This window comes from Lygodium microphyllum, chromosome 6 (genome assembly GCF_053477565.2).
Source record: "Lygodium microphyllum isolate KBCC chromosome 6, Lygodium_microphyllum_v1.1.10, whole genome shotgun sequence".
Taxonomy (NCBI): domain Eukaryota; kingdom Viridiplantae; phylum Streptophyta; class Polypodiopsida; order Schizaeales; family Lygodiaceae; genus Lygodium; species Lygodium microphyllum.
The window spans coordinates 39,234,234-39,253,515 of NC_141140.1; the positions used below are offsets into that span (position 1 = coordinate 39,234,234).

The following is a 19,282-nucleotide window of genomic DNA, read 5'->3' on the forward strand; positions in this document are numbered from 1 at the left end:
TGTGAGGGTGAGGGACCATGGTGGAGAAGCTCTCCATCTTCTCCTCTCTTCTTCTTTTCTTGAGAGAGGGAGTGTGAAGGAGTGGGGAAGTGTGTGAGGGTGAGGGACCATGGTGGAGAAGCTCTCCATCTTCTCCTCTCTTCTTCTTTTCTTCTTTCCTCTTCTCTTGTCTTCCATGTAGCAATGGAGCTTGGAGCTTGGAGCTTGAAGCTTGAGGATTGAACTTGCAGCCTGGATTGTGAAGCTATCGGAGAGCTTGAGGGAGGAGGCAACTTGATTGCGCATGAAGGTAAGCTCACTACACTTATAGGTGTGAGAGCGCATACGCCTATGTAAGACGTAGCCATTGCACTTGGCTTGAAGTGCTTGAAACCATAAGCTAATTGTGGGTCGTGGCAGTCAAGAAGAAGCTCCCACATTTTGGTTCTATTGCCGTGACAAGTAGATTCAAGCTTTGAGTGCTTGTGAGCTCTAAATTGAGTGATGAAGTAGGAGTTCAACTCTAAAATGACACTTAGTTTTAGGTAGGAAGCAAGGGAGTCGGAAGCTATTCAAATTCTTTTGTGTATTAGTTCAAGTTTAGGAAGCTTTTTAGGCATTGGTAAGAGTAGGAGTTGTGCATTTTCATTAGACTTGAGACATTAAGGTATAGGAAAATAAGGGAAAAAGAAGGAAATATAACTTTCTAGATAACTAGGAAATAAGGAAATAAGGGAAGAAAGAAAATAGATTTTTCATGTCCACGAAGAAAAAAATAGTGTAAAGGGAGAAAGAGAGAAAAAAAAGGCGAAAAAAGGGAAAGAGGGAGAGCTCATTTGCATTTAGTGAGATTGAGAGAGAGACAGGGAGTGACAGGTCTACAGCTCTACAGTACCAATGATCCGTGTCTTTGATACTTCCAGCTCTTCGAGGTATGCTCTAAATCCTTGTTGTTGATTGTTGATTTAATGTGGAATCTTGGGCAATTTAGATAGCAGCATTAAGTCATTAAATAGGGATTTTTTTTCATTCGATAAGTTTTTTAGCAATGCTCAAATGGCGACTGTTCGCAGGTCTAGGACAAGCAAGTCGTGACCTAGCTCAGATGTCTCAGTCATTTGAGTGATCACCTGAACATTCAACTCAAACGGACCTGACCACTTGGTCTTGGATGACAAACTTGGGGCCTCGAATAATCACTCGCATGCACCCTTGTCCCAATCTGAGTTTCATCACTCGGATGCTTGAATCCTTTAAAAAGTCCACTCAGATTTCCAAACCCACAACTTACATGGCCGAGTTAGGGACTTGGTCTAGTTTTCTGGAACCCTATTTTGACTATTTTTTAATCTTCACGAGCTCGTAGGGCCCATTTCCAACTAACCAAAACCAGGTTGAAGTTTGGACTAGTACATGAAACCATAGGACTGTTTACACTAAAAAAACCTCAACATAGCAAACTATGGGAGAACTGAAAGAACTGTTGAGATTTAGGCAATAACACCTAGTATAGCCTCTTTGAGGAGTAGTGTGGGTAAAGGATATGTAGGCTGTCTAGAATCCCATATGCACAAAGCAAGAAAATACCACCTATCCTCAAGCTATAAAGCATTGTACCTGCCTCTCATTTTCAAGCAATATGATGGTACTTTTTTCCTTTTAGTCAAGTGTTTGAGTCATTACCCAAACACACAAGATTGTGTTTATGAGTCCAAGACTCAATCTTGGAACCTAATTCACTTGTATGACATTCTATCTTCAACTCTATGTCTTCAAGCCACCATAGCCATGCTCAGATCCATGCATTCCAACATGGTATCAAAGCCATGGTGAGCATGGCCTAGCTGCTCCCTATCTCTTCTCAGCTTACTTTGAGTGTTGGACCCCATCTCCAACTTCATTTTCATTTCGACCTTCAATGAAGCTTCCATGGTAGCCATAGCCACCAGCACCCTATCAGCTTGAAGCTTTCATATCTCTCTCCACCCACCAAATCTCTCTGAACATCCTTCTAGAGAAGTGTTTCTTTGCTTCCAAAGCTCCTCCCTTGCACCTGAATCATTTACATTGGAAAACTATAGCTTCAACATTGCCTCCTTTCAGAGTCACTACCATAACTGTGTCTATAGACAACAGCACCTATCTGACTTGGAGGGTTGAGATCTCTTCAACCAAGGCACATATCCCTAAGATTTCTTCTATGGATGTCTTCTCTAGGTCAAGGTTCCTCTTGTCCTAAAAATCGACCAGATTCATGTGCGTTGTAACCAGCATTTGAGTTTTTCTCAGCTCCGGTGCAAATTTTGTCACCAACTTGTCATACAATTAGTGCTGCCCTTGTGCTTAACTATTCTTCCCACAACCATAGGGAAATGGAAGGACACTACCTAAGCCACTCGTAACTCAAATATTTTGCAAAATGGAACTGTTGTAAGCAAAAGAAACTAGGATTTATTGAAACCCTAACTGTGGCAGCCATAGCCATTTCACTCAAGCTCTCTTTTTCACTTAAGTTTCTCATTGAGTTCTAGCCTACTAAATATGAAGTTCCCAACATCAATGAAGATATTTGTATTGGCGTTTTGCTAAAAAGTTTGCCTTTTGATTATGATAATGTTTCAACCACCTTAATTAACATGTCAAATCCTAAACTGGTTAGCATTAAGGCCTCTCTATTGGAAGAAGAAGAAAATATAAAAAATAAAGAAGAATCAAGTACTTCTAAAGATGAACAAATGTGGTATGTCAGGAACAAAGGAAGAAAGGACCAGCTATTTTGTGACTTTTGCAAAAGGACTAGTCACATTGAGAAGTTTTGTCATGCCAGAAAGAGGTCTCAAAAGGCCTATCTTGTAGCTGTAAAAGAAGAAGAAGATCATGGAGCAAAGAAAGAAGAAGAAGAAGTAGAAGACAACTAGGAGCAGAAGTGAAAGTCTCACCACTCATTCTATTCTCAATTTTCTAATAGACTTTTTTGAAGCCTTGTATAGCCTTGCCCTAACGCTTCTGTCATAAGCTTTGTGAACTCCTCATGTAATCTAGAATTATAGCCTCTGTACATTTTATGAGGCCCCTGTTACAACGTTTGGATGTCCACCATGTGTTTGGTACCCACACTTAGCTTTTTTATGCGGTAGCCTCTAGTGTTTACCATGTTTGTGGTGTGCCCACACTTTACAGGTGGTGACTCACTAAAGCCTCTACACACTTTGTGCCTTTCAGGTTGTGATTGAGAAGGGGTGTTGAGATTTAGGAAATCACACCTAGTATAGTCTCTTTGAGGAGCAGTCTCGGTAAAGGATATGCAAGCTATCCAGAATCCCATATGCACAAAGCAAGAAAATACCACCTATCCTTAAGCTATAAAGCATTGTACTTGCCTCTCATTTTCAAGCAATATGGTAGCACTTTTTTCCTTTCAATCAAGTGTTTCATTCATTATCCAACCACACAAGATTGTGTTTATGAGTTCAAGTCTCAATCTTGGAACCTAATTCACTTGTGTGAGACTTTATATTCAACTCTATGTCTTCATGAGTTCACTCTATGTCTTCAAGCCACCATAGCCATGCTCAGATCCATGCATTCCAACAAGAAACAACCATTGGTAGCTACCTGTGTAGAGACCCATGTTGAATAACTTGGCTAGATGCTTAACAGACCACTTTTCACAACCCATAGAGAACCCATTTTCAACTATTAGGAGTAGTCAAAACCCCTCCAAAAGCATTAAGAATAGAAAACCTATTGATGTAGTTGACTCCATTGAAGGTCACACTCTACAGTAGTGTAGACATTTGAGCACAAGTGAAAGTTGGAAAGCGTGATTTCACACAACATACATTGACATGCACTACTAGTGCATAAGCATTGTACATTTGTAAACTATTGGATGAAGAAGGAACATACTATACGGGATTAAGCTAACAACGAACCCATCAGTAGGAGTACAAGCCCAAGAATCACACAAGGGACCTCGGAAACCACCAATAAAGACATAAAGGGGATAGAACCATCACATTGTCAAGAGAAGGAAAGGCTCGCTAAGATTATGGATATATCTCTAGTAGCTAGCTTAGTTAACCTAATAGACACTCTAGTGGGTTAGGAGGCAACTACTATGGTAGGCACCAGCTTGAACTAGAATAATCTAGATTGTGACCTTGACCTTAATATGGTTGAGCACCCAGATGACATCTATGGAGACTTGTCACACAATAGGACCGATAGAATAGATGAGGATAGCACACCATGGGAGACTAGTAGCCGATATCATAAGTGACCTTGCTGAAGAGAGGAGACTAGCAAAGATAGCATTGCAATGCATTGCGAGTTAAATCCAGGAGTAGAGGGCTCAGAGGTTGCATCAAGAGATAGACTCAATGAGATTCACAAGATTCTAGCCATCTCAGGTAGGAACAGAATGAGAGGTAATGCCAATAGAGAGAGAGCTCCGAAGACTCACCTTACAGTAAGTCAACTACTCATAAAAATATTTCTAGACAATACGAGCATTGAGCAAAGTGCGAGAGCCTTGGTGACATCATTGCTTCTGGGTTAGGAGTTACCTAAATGCCAAGAACCAAACAAAAATACCCGTAGTTGAAAAGTAACTTGATAAATACCAAGATGGCAATGATCTCTATAGCTTCTTTGAGTAGTTTGAGTAGGTGTGTAAGGCTACTAACTCACGGACCCCACTCAACGAGCACAAGCATTCGGTCTTTTCTTAGGAGACAAGGGATGCACTTGGTTCACCAGTCTAGACAACGTACAAGGTAATGACTTCACCCAATTGAAGGATCTCTTCATCAAGAGATTCTTGGAGACAAAATACTTCAAGAACCTCATTGTGTGTTAAGCTAATGAATGTAAGCTAGAAAGACAAAGAGGACATATGAGACTATGTCACACATGTCAGGAGTTTCTATAAGAGAATACCTAAAATTGAGCAACCCAATAAGAGATTGGTCTCTATCGTATTCATTAAGGGGATTCACAATGAAGAACTCTATAAAACCCTTGCAAGCAACTCGAACATGCAAAGTTTGTGCTTGCAAGGATCTTTGAGGAAGCCATACGGGTAGGTGACTTGCTTAGGGAGAGAAGCTCTCTTGGACTATGTAATGAGGTAGCAATGCAATTAAGAATGCTAAGAGAGCTACAACAACTAGTGAATAAGTAGCCCCTAATGAGTTACAGGGAAAGGGAAGAGTGTTGACCCAACCCAAGCTACCTAAAAGTGAAGTTGGTCAGATTGTAAGAGTCAATATGAAGACTAGTACAACACTATGTGTAGTGTGTACATTGTGGAGGGAACCACCTACCTTTTGAATGTCCCAATCCTACATAAAGGCGTTATGCTAATTGTGGAAGATTTGGGCATGGCACCATGCACTGCTTGTTGGTTTCCAAGATAGTTGCCTTAATAGCAGCCTTATATCCAACCGTTCTATCCAAGAGTTAGACAACCATATTTCAAAAGGGGAGCCGCTCTGGTACAGCTAACAATTTGAAGCCACAACTACCTTGAGGATAGATATCAACTTTATGGGAATCCCTAGATCTCAAATACCTATCATGACCCATCCACCAAGCAAAGCTCCAGTGCACTTTGTAGAGGAACCACTGGAGGAAGATTCTTACTTAAAACCTTATGTCTCTTATGACAAAGAGGGCAATCCCATATTAATGGACTATAGGCTTGTGTTGGTCATGGCCTTGGGCAAAGGAAAAAGTAGAGACCTAGGAGGAGCTCACAACCAAGAACCCATAGCATATTGGACATGAATATCTCGTCTCGCTACTCTCAAGAGGAGTAAGAAAATAGAGAGAAGGCCCCAACCTGAGATGCCCCGAATGCAAAGTCACATATCTGTTTGTTGCTGATTGCTCTAGGTGAAAACTCTCCACTAGCTTGAAAATCATACCATTTGTGCCGCTCAAACTCTTTTATGTTGAGTCACACGACAATGATGCCACACCTATTTCCCTAAATGTAATGACACTAGCTCAAACAAAGCAAGCCCACATCTCATTACTTAGACCTAGCAACCTAGATGTATCCTCTATAGAGAAGAGGAGTCAACAATGGAGGAAAAAGAGAGCCGAGGAAAAATAACACTCAAGACCGAGAATGAAACCACATTAACCAAGGGAAAATAAGTCACTAATGTTGAAGCAGAAACACCTACTCTTAAGATGAGAGAGAAGGGAAGTGCTAAGGTGAGACCAACTAGCAGGAACAACTGAGGTCAAGGAGTGGATAGAAGAAGCACAAGCTCACTTTTAAGATGTTGGACCTATCATTGAGGACAAGATTAACGAACTCTCATCCTTGAGCTCACCAGACTCTCCCACATATCTGAGGGCAAGAGAGACAACACCACCACATGAATAACAGCATGGGCAAAATGAGGGGGTGATGGATACACAAATAGCTCATGAGCATTGGAAAGGAGCCCATGAACCTAAGGAGGGAAAGATGTATGGAAAATTGCTAACCACACTAATAATAACCCCTATGACATTTTCATTGGGAGAATAGCTTAGGTAAAACTCCACACTTTGGCAAGAATTGAAGCAATGGGTAGAATATAGTAATGACCATGAGCCACAAGACCTTCTAGACCACAATGGTGTGACACATATACCAAGCCTAATAATAAATCCAATTTCTAAATTCCCACAAATGAATGCCTTTTGGGAGGGCATTGAAATGCACATATGTTTACCTATCGTTGTCGAAGGGTTTCGAAAGCAATGTCGCAACTTCAGAAGTCCTTGTTAAATTTTAGGATAGAAGATCAATCAAGCTGAATTATTCTTATTTACTGCTGACTATTGTTGTAAATGTCCACATTGCAGCTCAGAAAAAGATCAATGGAATCAAGGTTGATTATGTCATATAGAGCTGATGACATCCTTCTCTTTTGGTGATGGAAAGACTGCAGGCAAGTACTCAACCTCCATGAAGTTATGAAATTGCATGAGCATTCGAAATATGAGCTTTAACACAGATATTTTTCTCCATGAATTATCAAAGTAAACAAATGGGTAGCGCAGTACAACCGGCTGTACAGGGAGGCCTGGCATGAATGCCCCAAGTTAAAAAAAATATCAGCACTTTACCATTTGTTGTTGTGCCTTCAGGGAAGACCATTACTCGAGGATAATTATTGGACATGGCTTTATCCTTAATTTCCTTTAGTGTATGTTTTTTTTTTTTGACTCCGCTGAAGATCTGTCTACACTGATAACCTGCATAGACCGGATGATCAACCCAATGCCAGGTAAATTGGAATGTGAAGCAGAGCTGACAAAGCTAGGGAATAACTCGTAGAAAAAGAAAATTGGGTCTATGAAAGAAACATGGTTTGAAACTATTATTGGAGCAGCTTCTCTTTTTGAAGGTCTTCCAAGGCGCCGTATCCAATGATACCCAAAGCAGAAGAGAATGAATCTACCAAGAAGTCGTGTAGTGTACAAGAGATTTCGCCGCCACCTCGGCATTGGCAAATGCCTGTCTTTCCAACCAAGTAGCAGCAGCTTCGCCAAGAGCAACCCAAACAGTGTGGTAAGGAGGATGACCATCAGCGTGATGATTGCTAAAGGCAGGCATAACACTACTTTGATCCATTCGTACCAATTTGAAATATCTTCTGTGTGATTCCTGAAAGGGTCAACAGCTGGCAGCCCCCCTAACATAGGCTGATCTCCCAAAAAGCCATACAGTGGATGTGATTCATACTGACACTGTTGCTTGTCTAGTTGGAAGCTTTGCTTCTGATGATGGTGTTACGATTGATGTTGCTGTTTATAATGAAGGGCCGTTTGTGCATTCATCGCAGACTCATCAATTTCACACCCTTTTCAGCTTCTGAAAATACCATGTCTTTCCTCTGTCCCCTCCTCTTCAAGTTCCTGTCTGTCACAGTAGCCGTCGTCATTCTATTCACAGCATCATTCGACGTCGATTTGATGTCACAGAGCTCCTCCTTATATCCCGTTTTCAGAGCACTCTGTTTCTTTTTTTCAATCCTCTCTCTTTCACCCGACTTCAGCACTCCCTCTACATTCCAGCTTTTCCTCCCCCAATCCTTTCTCTTCCTCCTCGTCACTGTTTTCCTTCCAATCCTCTCTCTTCCTCAGATTGTAGAGCTTCCCCTTTTCTGTAGCCGATGCTTTTTTTGTTGAAGCCTCCTTCTCCCAGCTGATGCCGTCCTCTGTTTTCCAGCGCAGAGTATCATCCTCCACTTTCTCTCGCTTTTTTCCCTCTTCAATACCTATTCGGGCACACTTTTGCAGGAGCAGAGACCTCCCCTTTCGTCGCACACGTCCAGGCTATTCCAGCTCCCCCTTGTGCTATTCTGATCATCATCTGGTGTTGCTCCTCCTCTATTCCGCGCAGAGTATCGTCCTCTGCAAATCCATATTCAGCGCTGAATATCGTCCTCCTTACTTCCCCTTTTCTCCCACCAAAAACAGTTTTCAAAAACACAAAAGCTTCTCTTTTCCCCCCCCCCAAAGCACGGCTCCTTTCCCCTAAAGCACGGCTCCTTTGTCCCCGAAAAAACCCCTAGAATTCCATCTCCTTTTGGCAAAGCCCAGAACTCCTCCATCTATCTCATCATAAATCGTGCTGTTAATGAACCAAGGCGGTCTCCTCACAGTAAATAGGACATTGCCTGATGCATTCATAATAGAAGCAATGAATGGCCGCCTTCGGTGTAGAAATTGACGAGGCAGCCAATGGCTTGATTCAATTATGTACCCAACCATCATTAATCCTTCTCGAGGGTCCATGATAACATATCGATTTGCTTGTTCAAAACCAACCAAAAGATTGGCCCACTCAATATTTCGTGTAACTATAATATCACTTCTTGCAAGTAAAGGTGCAACTTTTGCTTCTTGGGGGGTTTTTTGGCTGCAAAATTCCCACCAAAGGTTGACTTGGTATGGTTGTCCCAGGCTGAATTGACGATGAAACGGTTTGCCAGTCTCTCCAAAATTCCTTATTCTTCTCCGTCTTCAGCATAGAATGAAAGAGAAAACATAACAACTAAGTATGTACAAAGTATCAAATCACACACATGACTTTTGGGTGGTTTACACACCTCGAATGCGCAGCAATACGATATCCACCCCCTCTAATCCTGCGCATCCTCTGGATGGGCCAACTACCCATGATCATTATCATCAAGATCCACAAACAAATCAATCTCTTCGTTATGCATTTCCGGTAGATCAACAAGATTATCAGCCATATCATCTGTCTCTTCCATTGGAGTTTCTTGTCGTTGCTCTTCTCTTGAAAATTCTTCCAATGCATAATCCTCATCATCTCTTTTCTTGAAAATCTTGATTCTTTTTCCAACAATAGGCACTCTAAGCACTGTCCCATCCAATTCAGTCAGCTCATATGTTGCATTATCAAAGACATGTTTGACTATGTACGGCCCAAACCATCTTTTCACCATCTTCCGAAGTGCAGTATGCTGATTTTCAAGACTGCTATCAAAGACCAATACCCAATCTCCTTCTTCTATTGCTCTAGGCTGCAAGCGATGCCTACTGTCAAACATGTCCTTATTCCTTAGTCTAGCAACCTTCAACCTGTCAATAGCTAGCTGAATATCCTCAGGTCTCCTCTCCAACTGTCGAATCCGAAGAGCTAAGAGCTCTTCTCTCGTCAAATCCTCCTGCCAAGGTAAAACTGGCCAGGTCAAAGCACAAGTCTCAATCGGCATAACAGGTTTCTGAACATACATCAACTCTGCAGGCATATATCCTGTGGTAACACTATGAGTCGTACGATCAGCCCATAAAGCAAATGGTAGAAGTCTTGGCCATTCTCCAATCCGTCCTCTGCATGCTTTGGCTAATGCTTTCACTATCGGCGGATGCCCTCTTTCACTCTTTCCATTTCCCTCTGGATTATATGCTGTAGTTAGAGCCAACTTGATTCCTAGCTGAGAGAAAAACTCCCTAGCTTCATCTGCATCCAATTCACCACGATCCGCAGTGATCTTACCCACACAACCATACCTGCAGAAAATTTCCTCCAATAAGAACTTACACACTGCACTAGTGGTCTTCGTTCTCAAAGATCTGCCCTCAACATGATTGGTAAGATCCTCTCTAGCCAAAACAATGTATCTCATCTGCCATAGACCCATAGGCATGGTAACCAAATCAACTACCCACTTATAATGAATGCATAGCGGATAGGTCGGATGAAGCTCATCTCTATGACGCACTACTGAATACATCTGGCAGTCTCTGCAAGTCTCAACAAAGTGAGAAACATCTCTGTACATGCCTTTCCACCAATATTTCTCCTTGATTTTCTCATAAGTAGCCCATACTCCTCTATGACCAGCCCAAGGACTCTCATGAAACTCCCTCATCACCTGTAACTGTGTCTCTCTATCGCAGACAACCCGCAAAGGTAATCCGCCTCTTTTCTTTGGATGCTTCCAAAGAAATCCGTCCTTGAGAAAATAACCATAGGCTTTCCTTCTAATCTTCTTGAACTCTTCATCTGTCCATTCATCTCTTTTGCTTAGTGTACTAAGGTACCTGCCAATCTGCAACCAATCTCCAACATAGAGCTCTTCTGTGAAAGCCACAATATCATAGACATGACAAACATGATCAACCATAGTGGCTGAAATTTCTGCATCATCCTCTTCTGCAAGTAGAGTCTCCTCATCATCATATCTGGCTCTAGACAACATATCTGCCACTGGATTATCCTTCCCTGCTATGTGTTTAAATTCCGGATTTAATGACTTGATGTATGCAATCCATCTCAACATGGCTATATCCGGAGTAGAGCAACTCGTGATCATACCAATCAATGGCAAGCAATCTGTCTCTACCACAACTGAAGCTCCAATAAAGTACTCCTTGTCACATTTGAGAGCCGTGACAATCCCCAATAACTCCCTCTTAATTTGCGGATATCTTCTCTATCTCTCGTTTAAGACTTTCGCCCCAAACCGAATAGCATACCTATTTCCATCTGCATCATCTTGACCCACAGCCCAACCTATGCCAATTGGACTAGTGTCAACTGTCAATACAATAGGCCTATCACAGTTATAATCCACTTTTCTGAGAGTAGGAGCATTCTGCAATAACTTCTTCAATTTCCGCATGGCTTTAGTGTGGCTCTCATCCCAATAGAATTTCTGCCCCTTTCGAAGCAGCTGATACAAACAATCTGCTATGTGTGCAAAATGAGGTATCCAAATCATACAAAACACACAAGCACCAATGAATCTCCGTACCTCTGAAGTAGTAGAACAATACTCTGCAATCTTGCCTATAGCATTCACCTTATCAGGTGACGGTTTCCTGCCATAATATCCACACATATGCCCAACAATGACAACCTCATTCACTCCAAAAACAGATTTTTGCCCTGAAAGTGTCAAGTTCACTTCTTCTAACCTGGCCAAAATCTTCTCACATGCTGAAATATGATCAGTCACAAAGTATCTGCATCCCTGCTCATTTAGGCTCTCATTCTTCTTTTCTTCTGCACACCCCTTAATGGGCACATCATCCAAGAAAGGCATAGTAAGCTGAGGTATGTAATCACGAAGGACCTTATGCATGGCATTCATCATATGCGCAACAGAATTAGTGGCACCTTGAGGCAAGGTACACATCCTGACAAGCCCAATAGGAGTTCTCATGGTGGTTATGTCCCTGCTTTCCAAAGCCAGCTGAAACTGATCATATCCTGAATACAAATCACCCAAAGAATAGATGGCACGTCCAGCAAATGCCTCTGCAAACTCATCCACAACTGGACCTATACCAACATTCCTGATAGTAACTCTGTTCACTGGCTGCATGTCCTGAATAAATCAAAGAGTACCATTCTTCTTTGGAACTGTAAACCACCTATTTGAATATGGTGCAGATGAAGGCTCAAGGATTCCCATCCTGATTTTCTCATTCAATAAATCAATCAACTTTGGCAAGTGTGCTTTAGGCACTGGAATAGGTCGGAGATTCCATGGAATATGAGGAATAGTAAAGATGACCATAGGAGCAACAATATCAGGATTCACACATCCAATCTCATGTGGGACAAAAGCAAATCCCCTTCCATGACGCTCAAGCATATCCTGAAAGCATTGCTTCTCTATGGGTAACAAGAAATCACCATTTCCAATTTTCAATTCAGCAAGTGTCTCTGCTGAAAATTTATGACCAATATGCTCCGGATTCCTCAAAATCTGCTGTTTAGCAGCCCTCTCTATTTGCTGATCACTGTCAGGTGGAAGCGGTACAGCAACCGGCTTCACCTTCTTATCCACAGTTTTGTATTTCGTGTCAACCCTGGCTTCATTATGCTCTTCTGCATTACATAAACCTTGCTGTAAATCAGCAATTCTGCACTCCAATGGCTGAATATTCTCAGCCCTCTGCTCTATGGACTGCATAAGAACAGCCCCAAACTCTGAATGCTGAAATATTTCAGCAGTAAACTCTGTTGGCTGAAAATTTTCAGCCCTCTGTCTCTCTGAAAGCTGATCATAACCAGCTGGAAACTCTGTTTGCTGAATTTCTTCAGCACTCAGCACTCTTTGCTGAGTTACCTCAGCCTCTGACTCAATCTGTGACATAAAATCTGCAATTTCATGAAACATGTCTAGGGACTGCACTAATACATTACCATGACAATTCAGCATATCAGTTTTCAGCATATCTCCCATCTCTGACATCGTATCTGCACAAATCACACTGTCATACATACCATCTATGTGCTCATCATCCTCCAAAATTCCTGCATTTTTCAAATTTTTCTCCTTCCTGCATATATACTGCCTGGCAGCTCTAGGCAACCTAGAAGTCTTCTGATAACTCATTGAACTGTTTGCTGAAATCCCAACATAACTGGAGGAGAAAACACTGCTGCCAGGAGGCGAGAACTCCAATCTCCTCTCCTCTGTACCACCGTCGTCTCGCGAAACGGCGGTACCTAATGAAAACCCGAATCCCTCACAGTGGGTAAGGGTGCATCTCTGAGAGTATCTCTGTTTCTAACATGGTTCACACATACAGTCATAAATTGAACTGCTCTCATACCATCTTTACTGCGAATCCGTGCATAAGCAGATCCATCATCCATGACCTTTGTTTCCATGTGCATCTCTGTAATGAATGGCTGACCTAGAATTATGGGATAAGAGCATGAATCCTGCACAAAGAAATGAAAATCCTCCTCTACATCACCAATAGAAACCCTGACACTAGGGCAAGCAGCATATAAATCACCTGCAGTGTTATTGGCGGCTCTCATACGCCACCCATGCTCTACATCCATAGGCCATCTGTTACTCTCATAAACTCCACGAACTATGAGATTAATCTCTGAACCATGATCAACCAATGCAACATAAGGCACCTGTTTCTCTCCAATCTTTATCATCGTCTCTGTAGTTGCCCTAGCCCAATGGCTCCGCGAAAAGTGACTACGCGGTATCAAAACAGGCTTATCAATTTCAGCATAATGCATAGGCTGAACCCTCTTCTCTACCTGCGGCAAAACAGAAGCATTATCAACCATAACCTCATCATCATCCTCATCCAACTCTCTAATCAAAACTCCCTGTGTATCAGTGGTAGCCAATGCATGTCTTTTCCTTTTCAGGACCTCCTGAAACTCTCTTTTTGAGATGCCCAAAATCTCAGAAATAGTGAAAGTCACCTCACTGCCAAGTATTTTATCATTAAAGATTTTCTACATGTCTGTAGATGTCTCAATATCGGACATCAATCTGAATCCTGGCTTCTTTCTCTCTCTAGGCTCTTGCCTCTTTTCTCTCTTTTGAGCATCCTCCATCTGTCGATCTGGCCCTGGTCTTGAAGACGGTCCTGCAGTAGGTGGAGTAACAAACTCACCCCCTCTAGTCTTCTTAGCTGCACTTGGATTTTCTTCATCCCTCTTACGCTTCTCCTCAACAAATACATCTGCACCATGAGATTTAGCCAAATAAGCATAAATAGAATACCTGTCAACAGGCGAGTCCCAACCTGTCTCTGATCTGATGCTAGAGCCTGCACTAGTCAAAACAGTTTGCTGAATTTTCCCCTTGTTTGCAGTCTCCATAGCATAAGTCCATAGTGCGGACTGAGTCTCTGATCCCTTCTCAATCTGTACTCCATATGCAGAAGCATCACCTCTAGCTGTCACATAAGAAGTACGCGCAGCCATATCCTCCACTAACTTCTTCATTCCACCTTTACCAAAGTTGGTAGCAAGTGGAGCTCCTGTCTCAGTCAACCAAATCTTACCATCTTGCCCCCAATATACCAAATTCTGCCTCCTTGCATCCTGGAAAGAGTCACAATCCCTGCAATGCTGATGCTCCGTACTATCACACCAAATACATCTTCGATCTCTCCTAGGAGCACTAGGAGCACTCCTAGGTGCAGTAGGAGCACTAGAAGAAGTAGTAGGCACAGTTGAAGCAAACTGCTCCTTCAACTTTCCTACTAACTCCGCTTTGACTGACTCAAGTGTCAAATCTGTGATGCCTTTGATTATATCATCAATAGAGGTAGGCACCGATGGAGCGGATGGTTTTAGAGCAGAAGGTGTAGGCATCGGTCGTGGAACAGGAGGAATAGGTGGAGTAGAAACAGTAGGCACTGGCATAGGCCAAGAAACTGGCTGAGGAGGAGAAGAAATAACAGGGATAGAAGTAGGCATAGGAGCAGATGATAGTGTAGGTGTCATGGAACCATTCTGTAGGCGAGTCTTCCATATCCTCCTCTTGGTCAAAGTCGAGACTGCATCCTGAGCATCCTGCCAATCAGTTTTAAGACCCATAGGCTTCGTACGATCTTCAAGAAGCTCACCCAATTCTTCTTGAAGAGCAGGATCTGTAGCTTGCAAGAAAAGTTCAACTTTTTCAACATCCAATGCTCTTTGTTCAATAGCATCAAGCTGACTATACCTCTCTTCGAATTCTCGAATCAACTCCGAAGCAGCAAGACCTTTGTTTGGCATGCAGACCCACTCTCGGAATGACCGCCGAGTAGCCATACCAAAGTCCTCAAGGAAGTATTCTTCTTTTAGAGCCTTCTTAAAATCTTGCCAATGTGTATTTTGAATAAAAAGATCAGTCACCTTTGTCCTCAAAGCAGGTGTGACAAGACGAAGGAAGTACTTACTCATAAGTCCAGCAGGAACTCCAAAAAACCCCATCTTGATCTCATATGTCTTCAAATATGCTGAAACATTACGCCCATCAAATAGCTTCTTCTCACTTTCAACTGCTTCAATAGCCTTAGTCGCGCTGTTTGCATTCTCCTGCTCCGAATAGAGTTGCCTTTACTGAGACAACTGCTGTTGATGCAATTGTTGTTGCTGCTGCATATACATTTGTGTTTGCTGATTTTGGAGCTGCATATACATGGACATATTCTGTAAAATTTGTTTTAGATCCTCCGTTGAAGTACTTGACGCAGCAGTCATAGATGGAGCTGAAGTAGATGCAGCTGGAGTTGTAGAAGAAGCTGAAATAGAGGCTGAAGTATCTCCCATCCTGAAATTTCTGCGACGCTTTCACGTCGGGTTCACCAAAGATGTCGAAGGGTTTCGAAAGCAATGTCGCAACTTCAGAAGTCCTTGTTAAATTTTAGGATAGAAGATCAATCAAGCTGAATTATTCTTATTTACTGCTGACTACTGTTGTAAATGTCCACATTGCAGCTCAGAAAAAGATCAATGGAATCAAGGTTGATTATGTCATATAGAGCTGATGACATCCTTCTCTTTTGGTGATGGAAAGACTGCAGGCAAGTACTCAACCTCCATGAAGTTATGAAATTGCATGAGCATTCGAAATATGAGCTTTAACACAGATATTTTTCTTCATGAATTATCAAAGTGAACAAATGGGTAGCGCAGTACAACCGGCTGTACAGGGAGGCCTGGCATGAATGCCCCAAGTTAAAAAAAATATCAGCACTTTACCATTTGTTGTTGTGCCTTCAGGGAAGACCATTACTCGAGGATAATTATTGGACATGGCTTTATCCTTAATTTCCTTTAGTGTATGTTTTTTTTTTAAACTCCGCTGAAGATCTGTCTACACTGATAACCTGCATAGACCGGATGATCAACCCAATGCCAGGTAAATTGGAATGTGAAGCAGAGTTGACAAAGCTAGGGAAGAACTCGTAGAAAAAGAAAATTGGGTCTATGAAAGAAACATGGTTTGAAACTATTATTGGAGCAGCTTCTCTTTTTGAAGGTCTTCCAAGGCGCCGTATCCAATGATACCCAAAGCAGAAGAGAATGAATCTACCAAGAAGTCGTGTAGTGTACAAGAGATTTCACCGCCACCTCGGCATTGGCAAATGCTTGTCTTTCCAGCCAAGTAGCAGCAGCTTCGCCAAGAGCAACCCAAACAGTGTGGTAAGGAGGATGACCATCAGCGTGATGATTGCTAAAGGCAGGCATAACACTACTTTGATCCATTCGTACAAATTTGAAATATCTTCTGTGTGATTCCTGAAAGGGTCAACAGCTGGCAGCCCCCCTAACATAGGCTGATCTCCCAAAAAGCCATACAGTGGATGTGATTCATACTGACACTGTTGCTTGTCTAGTTGGAAGCTTTGCTTCTGATGATGGTGTTACGATTGATGTTGCTGTTTATAATGAAGGGCCGTTTGTGCATTCATCGCAGACTCATCAATTTCACACCCTTTTCAGCTTTTGAAAATACCATGTCTTTCCTCTGTCCCCTCCTCTTCAAGTTCCTGTCTGTCACAGTAGCCGTCGTCATTCTATTCACAGCATCATTCGACGTCGATTTGATGTCACAGAGCTCCTCCTTATATCCCGTTTTCAGAGCACTCTGTTTCTTTTTTTCAATCCTCTCTCTTTCACCCGACTTCAGCACTCCCTCTGCATTCCAGCTTTTCCTCCCCCAATCCTCTCTCTTCCTCCTCGTCACTGTTTTCCTTCCAATCCTCTCTCTTCCTCAGATTGCAGAGCTCCCCTTTTCTGTAGCCGATGCTTTTTTTGTTGAAGCCTCCTTCTCCCAGCTGATGCCGTCCTCTGTTTTCCAGCGCAGAGTATCATCCTCCACTTTCTCTCACTTTTTTCCCTCTTCAATACCTATTCGGGCACACTTTTGCAGGAGCAGAGACCTCCCCTTTCGTCGCACACATCCAGGCTATTCCAGCTCCCCCTTGTGCTATTCTGATCATCATCTGGTGTTGCTCCTCCTCTATTCCGCGCAGAGTATCGTCCTTTGCAAATCCATATTCAGCGCTGAATATCGTCCTCCTTACTTCCCCTTTTCTCCCACCAAAAACAGTTTTCAAAAACACAAAAGCTTCTCTTTTTCCCCCCCCAAAGCACGGCTCCTTTCCCCTAAAGCACGGCTCCTTTGTCCCCGAAAAAACCCCTAGAATTCCATCTCCTTTTGGCAAAGCCCAGAACTCCTCCATCTATCTCATCATAAATCGTGCTGTTAATGAACCAAGGCGGTCTCCTCACAGTAAATAGGACATTGCCTGATGCATTCATAATAGAAGCAATGAATGGCCGCCTTCGGTGTAGAAATTGACGAGGCAGCCAATGGCTTGATTCAATTATGTACCCAACCATCATTAATCCTTCTCGAGGGTCCATGATAACATATCGATTTGCTTGTTCAAAACCAACCAAAAGATTGGCCCACTCAATATTTCGTGTAACTATAATATCACTTCTTGCAAGTAAAGGTGCAACTTTTTCTTCTTGGGGGGTTTTTTGGCTGCAAAATTCCCACCAAAGGTTGACTTGGTATGGTTGTCCCAGGCCGAATTGACGATGAAACGGTTTGCTAGTCTCTCCAAAATTCCTTATTCTTCTCCGTCTTCAGCATAGAATGAAAGAGCAAACATAACAACTAAGTATGTACAAAGTATCAAATCACACACATGACTTTTGGGTGGTTTACACACCTCGAATGCGCAGCCATACGACATCGTTGCCTTATGAGATACTACACAAAAGGGGATAGTGGACACAAGAGCAAGGATTAGTATACTTAGTCATGCAATCTTCCAAGATTGGGGAAACCCATCAATGGAGACTGCAAGGTTCAATGTCACTCTAGCAAATGGAATAAAGGTTAGATCCTTGAGAGTCCTAAATGACTCACCCACTAAAGATAGTAGAAATACAATTCTCAGTGAACTTCATAGTTATGAAGGAAGTGGATTATGATATCCTACTCGACAAATCTTGGATGAGGAATGCTAGAGTAATAGAGGATTGGGGTAATGGGCTGACATTCTTGGGCAATAGATTAGAAGCAGTCAGTAGAGATGGTGGACACATAGAAAACCTCACTAGTGGACTTAGATGCCATCTCTACCTTGCTAAGGGAAACTCGAGATTGGCAACCATTGATCTTTCATTCTTGGAGGATGAGGTGGATCCAAGCAAGCTATAGACTCATCTAGCAAACCTAAGCTCTCCATCACTTCTAACTTGCCTGCCATACCCTTTTGCATGCTAGCCATGAGTTCCATGGGTCAACTAGCACTAGCCACCTATCATGTTCTAGCAAAAAATTTAGAACTTTCCATAATCCTCAAGTACCTGTCAAGTCAGCTTATGGGTAACCCAACTACCAATTTAAAGCCTCTCGAGGATCTTATGAAAAGTAGAGAGTAGCAATGGACTAAGGTGCATGCCCTAAATTTTTCATATAACTAGACTCTCATGACAAGTGTGGCCGAGCTCACTAGTAGGAAACCTTGCTAGTGGCATATAGTCCCAGTATGAGTACTTTGATGATGAGTATGAAGAGTGATGTTCTATTAGTGAGGAGAGCAAAGAGAAAGTAGAGACCATAGAATATGTTAGGAGGGAAGAGTACTTGAGAAAATCAAAGTGGACACTAAACCCCAAGAGTTTAATGCGTTTTGAGTGAGCAAGGAAGTTGCCAAGGTAGAGTATGATCTAGCTTGGCTAGAATGCCTCGAGCTAGTGGATTATGAGCAAGCGGGACTATCTCATCCTTGCACCATACCACTACTTGGAGTACAGTCAACTTTAGAGTTGCATGCACCAGGGGAGAACCTCTTCTAGTGAGGATGACGAGTACAATTTTGAGTCAAAGGTGAGTTTTGATAGTGATCCCAAGATACCTGACCAGCTGGGACCTGTCGCGCACCAAGGGGGACCTTCTAGTCTAGTTGAGGCATAGAAGGCTAAAGGAGGAGAAAAGAAAATAATCAAAGTCGGTAGAAGATGAATGGTAGAAAA

The 19,282-nt window shown here is 42.4% G+C and overlaps 2 pseudogenes; both read right to left on the bottom strand.

The window, feature by feature from the left end:
- Window positions 1-6,882: 6,882 nt before the first annotated feature.
- Window positions 6,883-7,928, bottom strand: LOC148034483 (lysophospholipid acyltransferase LPEAT2 pseudogene; annotated as a pseudogene).
- A 7,829-nt stretch (window positions 7,929-15,757) lies between these two features.
- On the bottom strand, window positions 15,758-16,608 carry LOC148034484 (lysophospholipid acyltransferase LPEAT2-like; annotated as a pseudogene).
- Window positions 16,609-19,282: the final 2,674 nt, after the last annotated feature.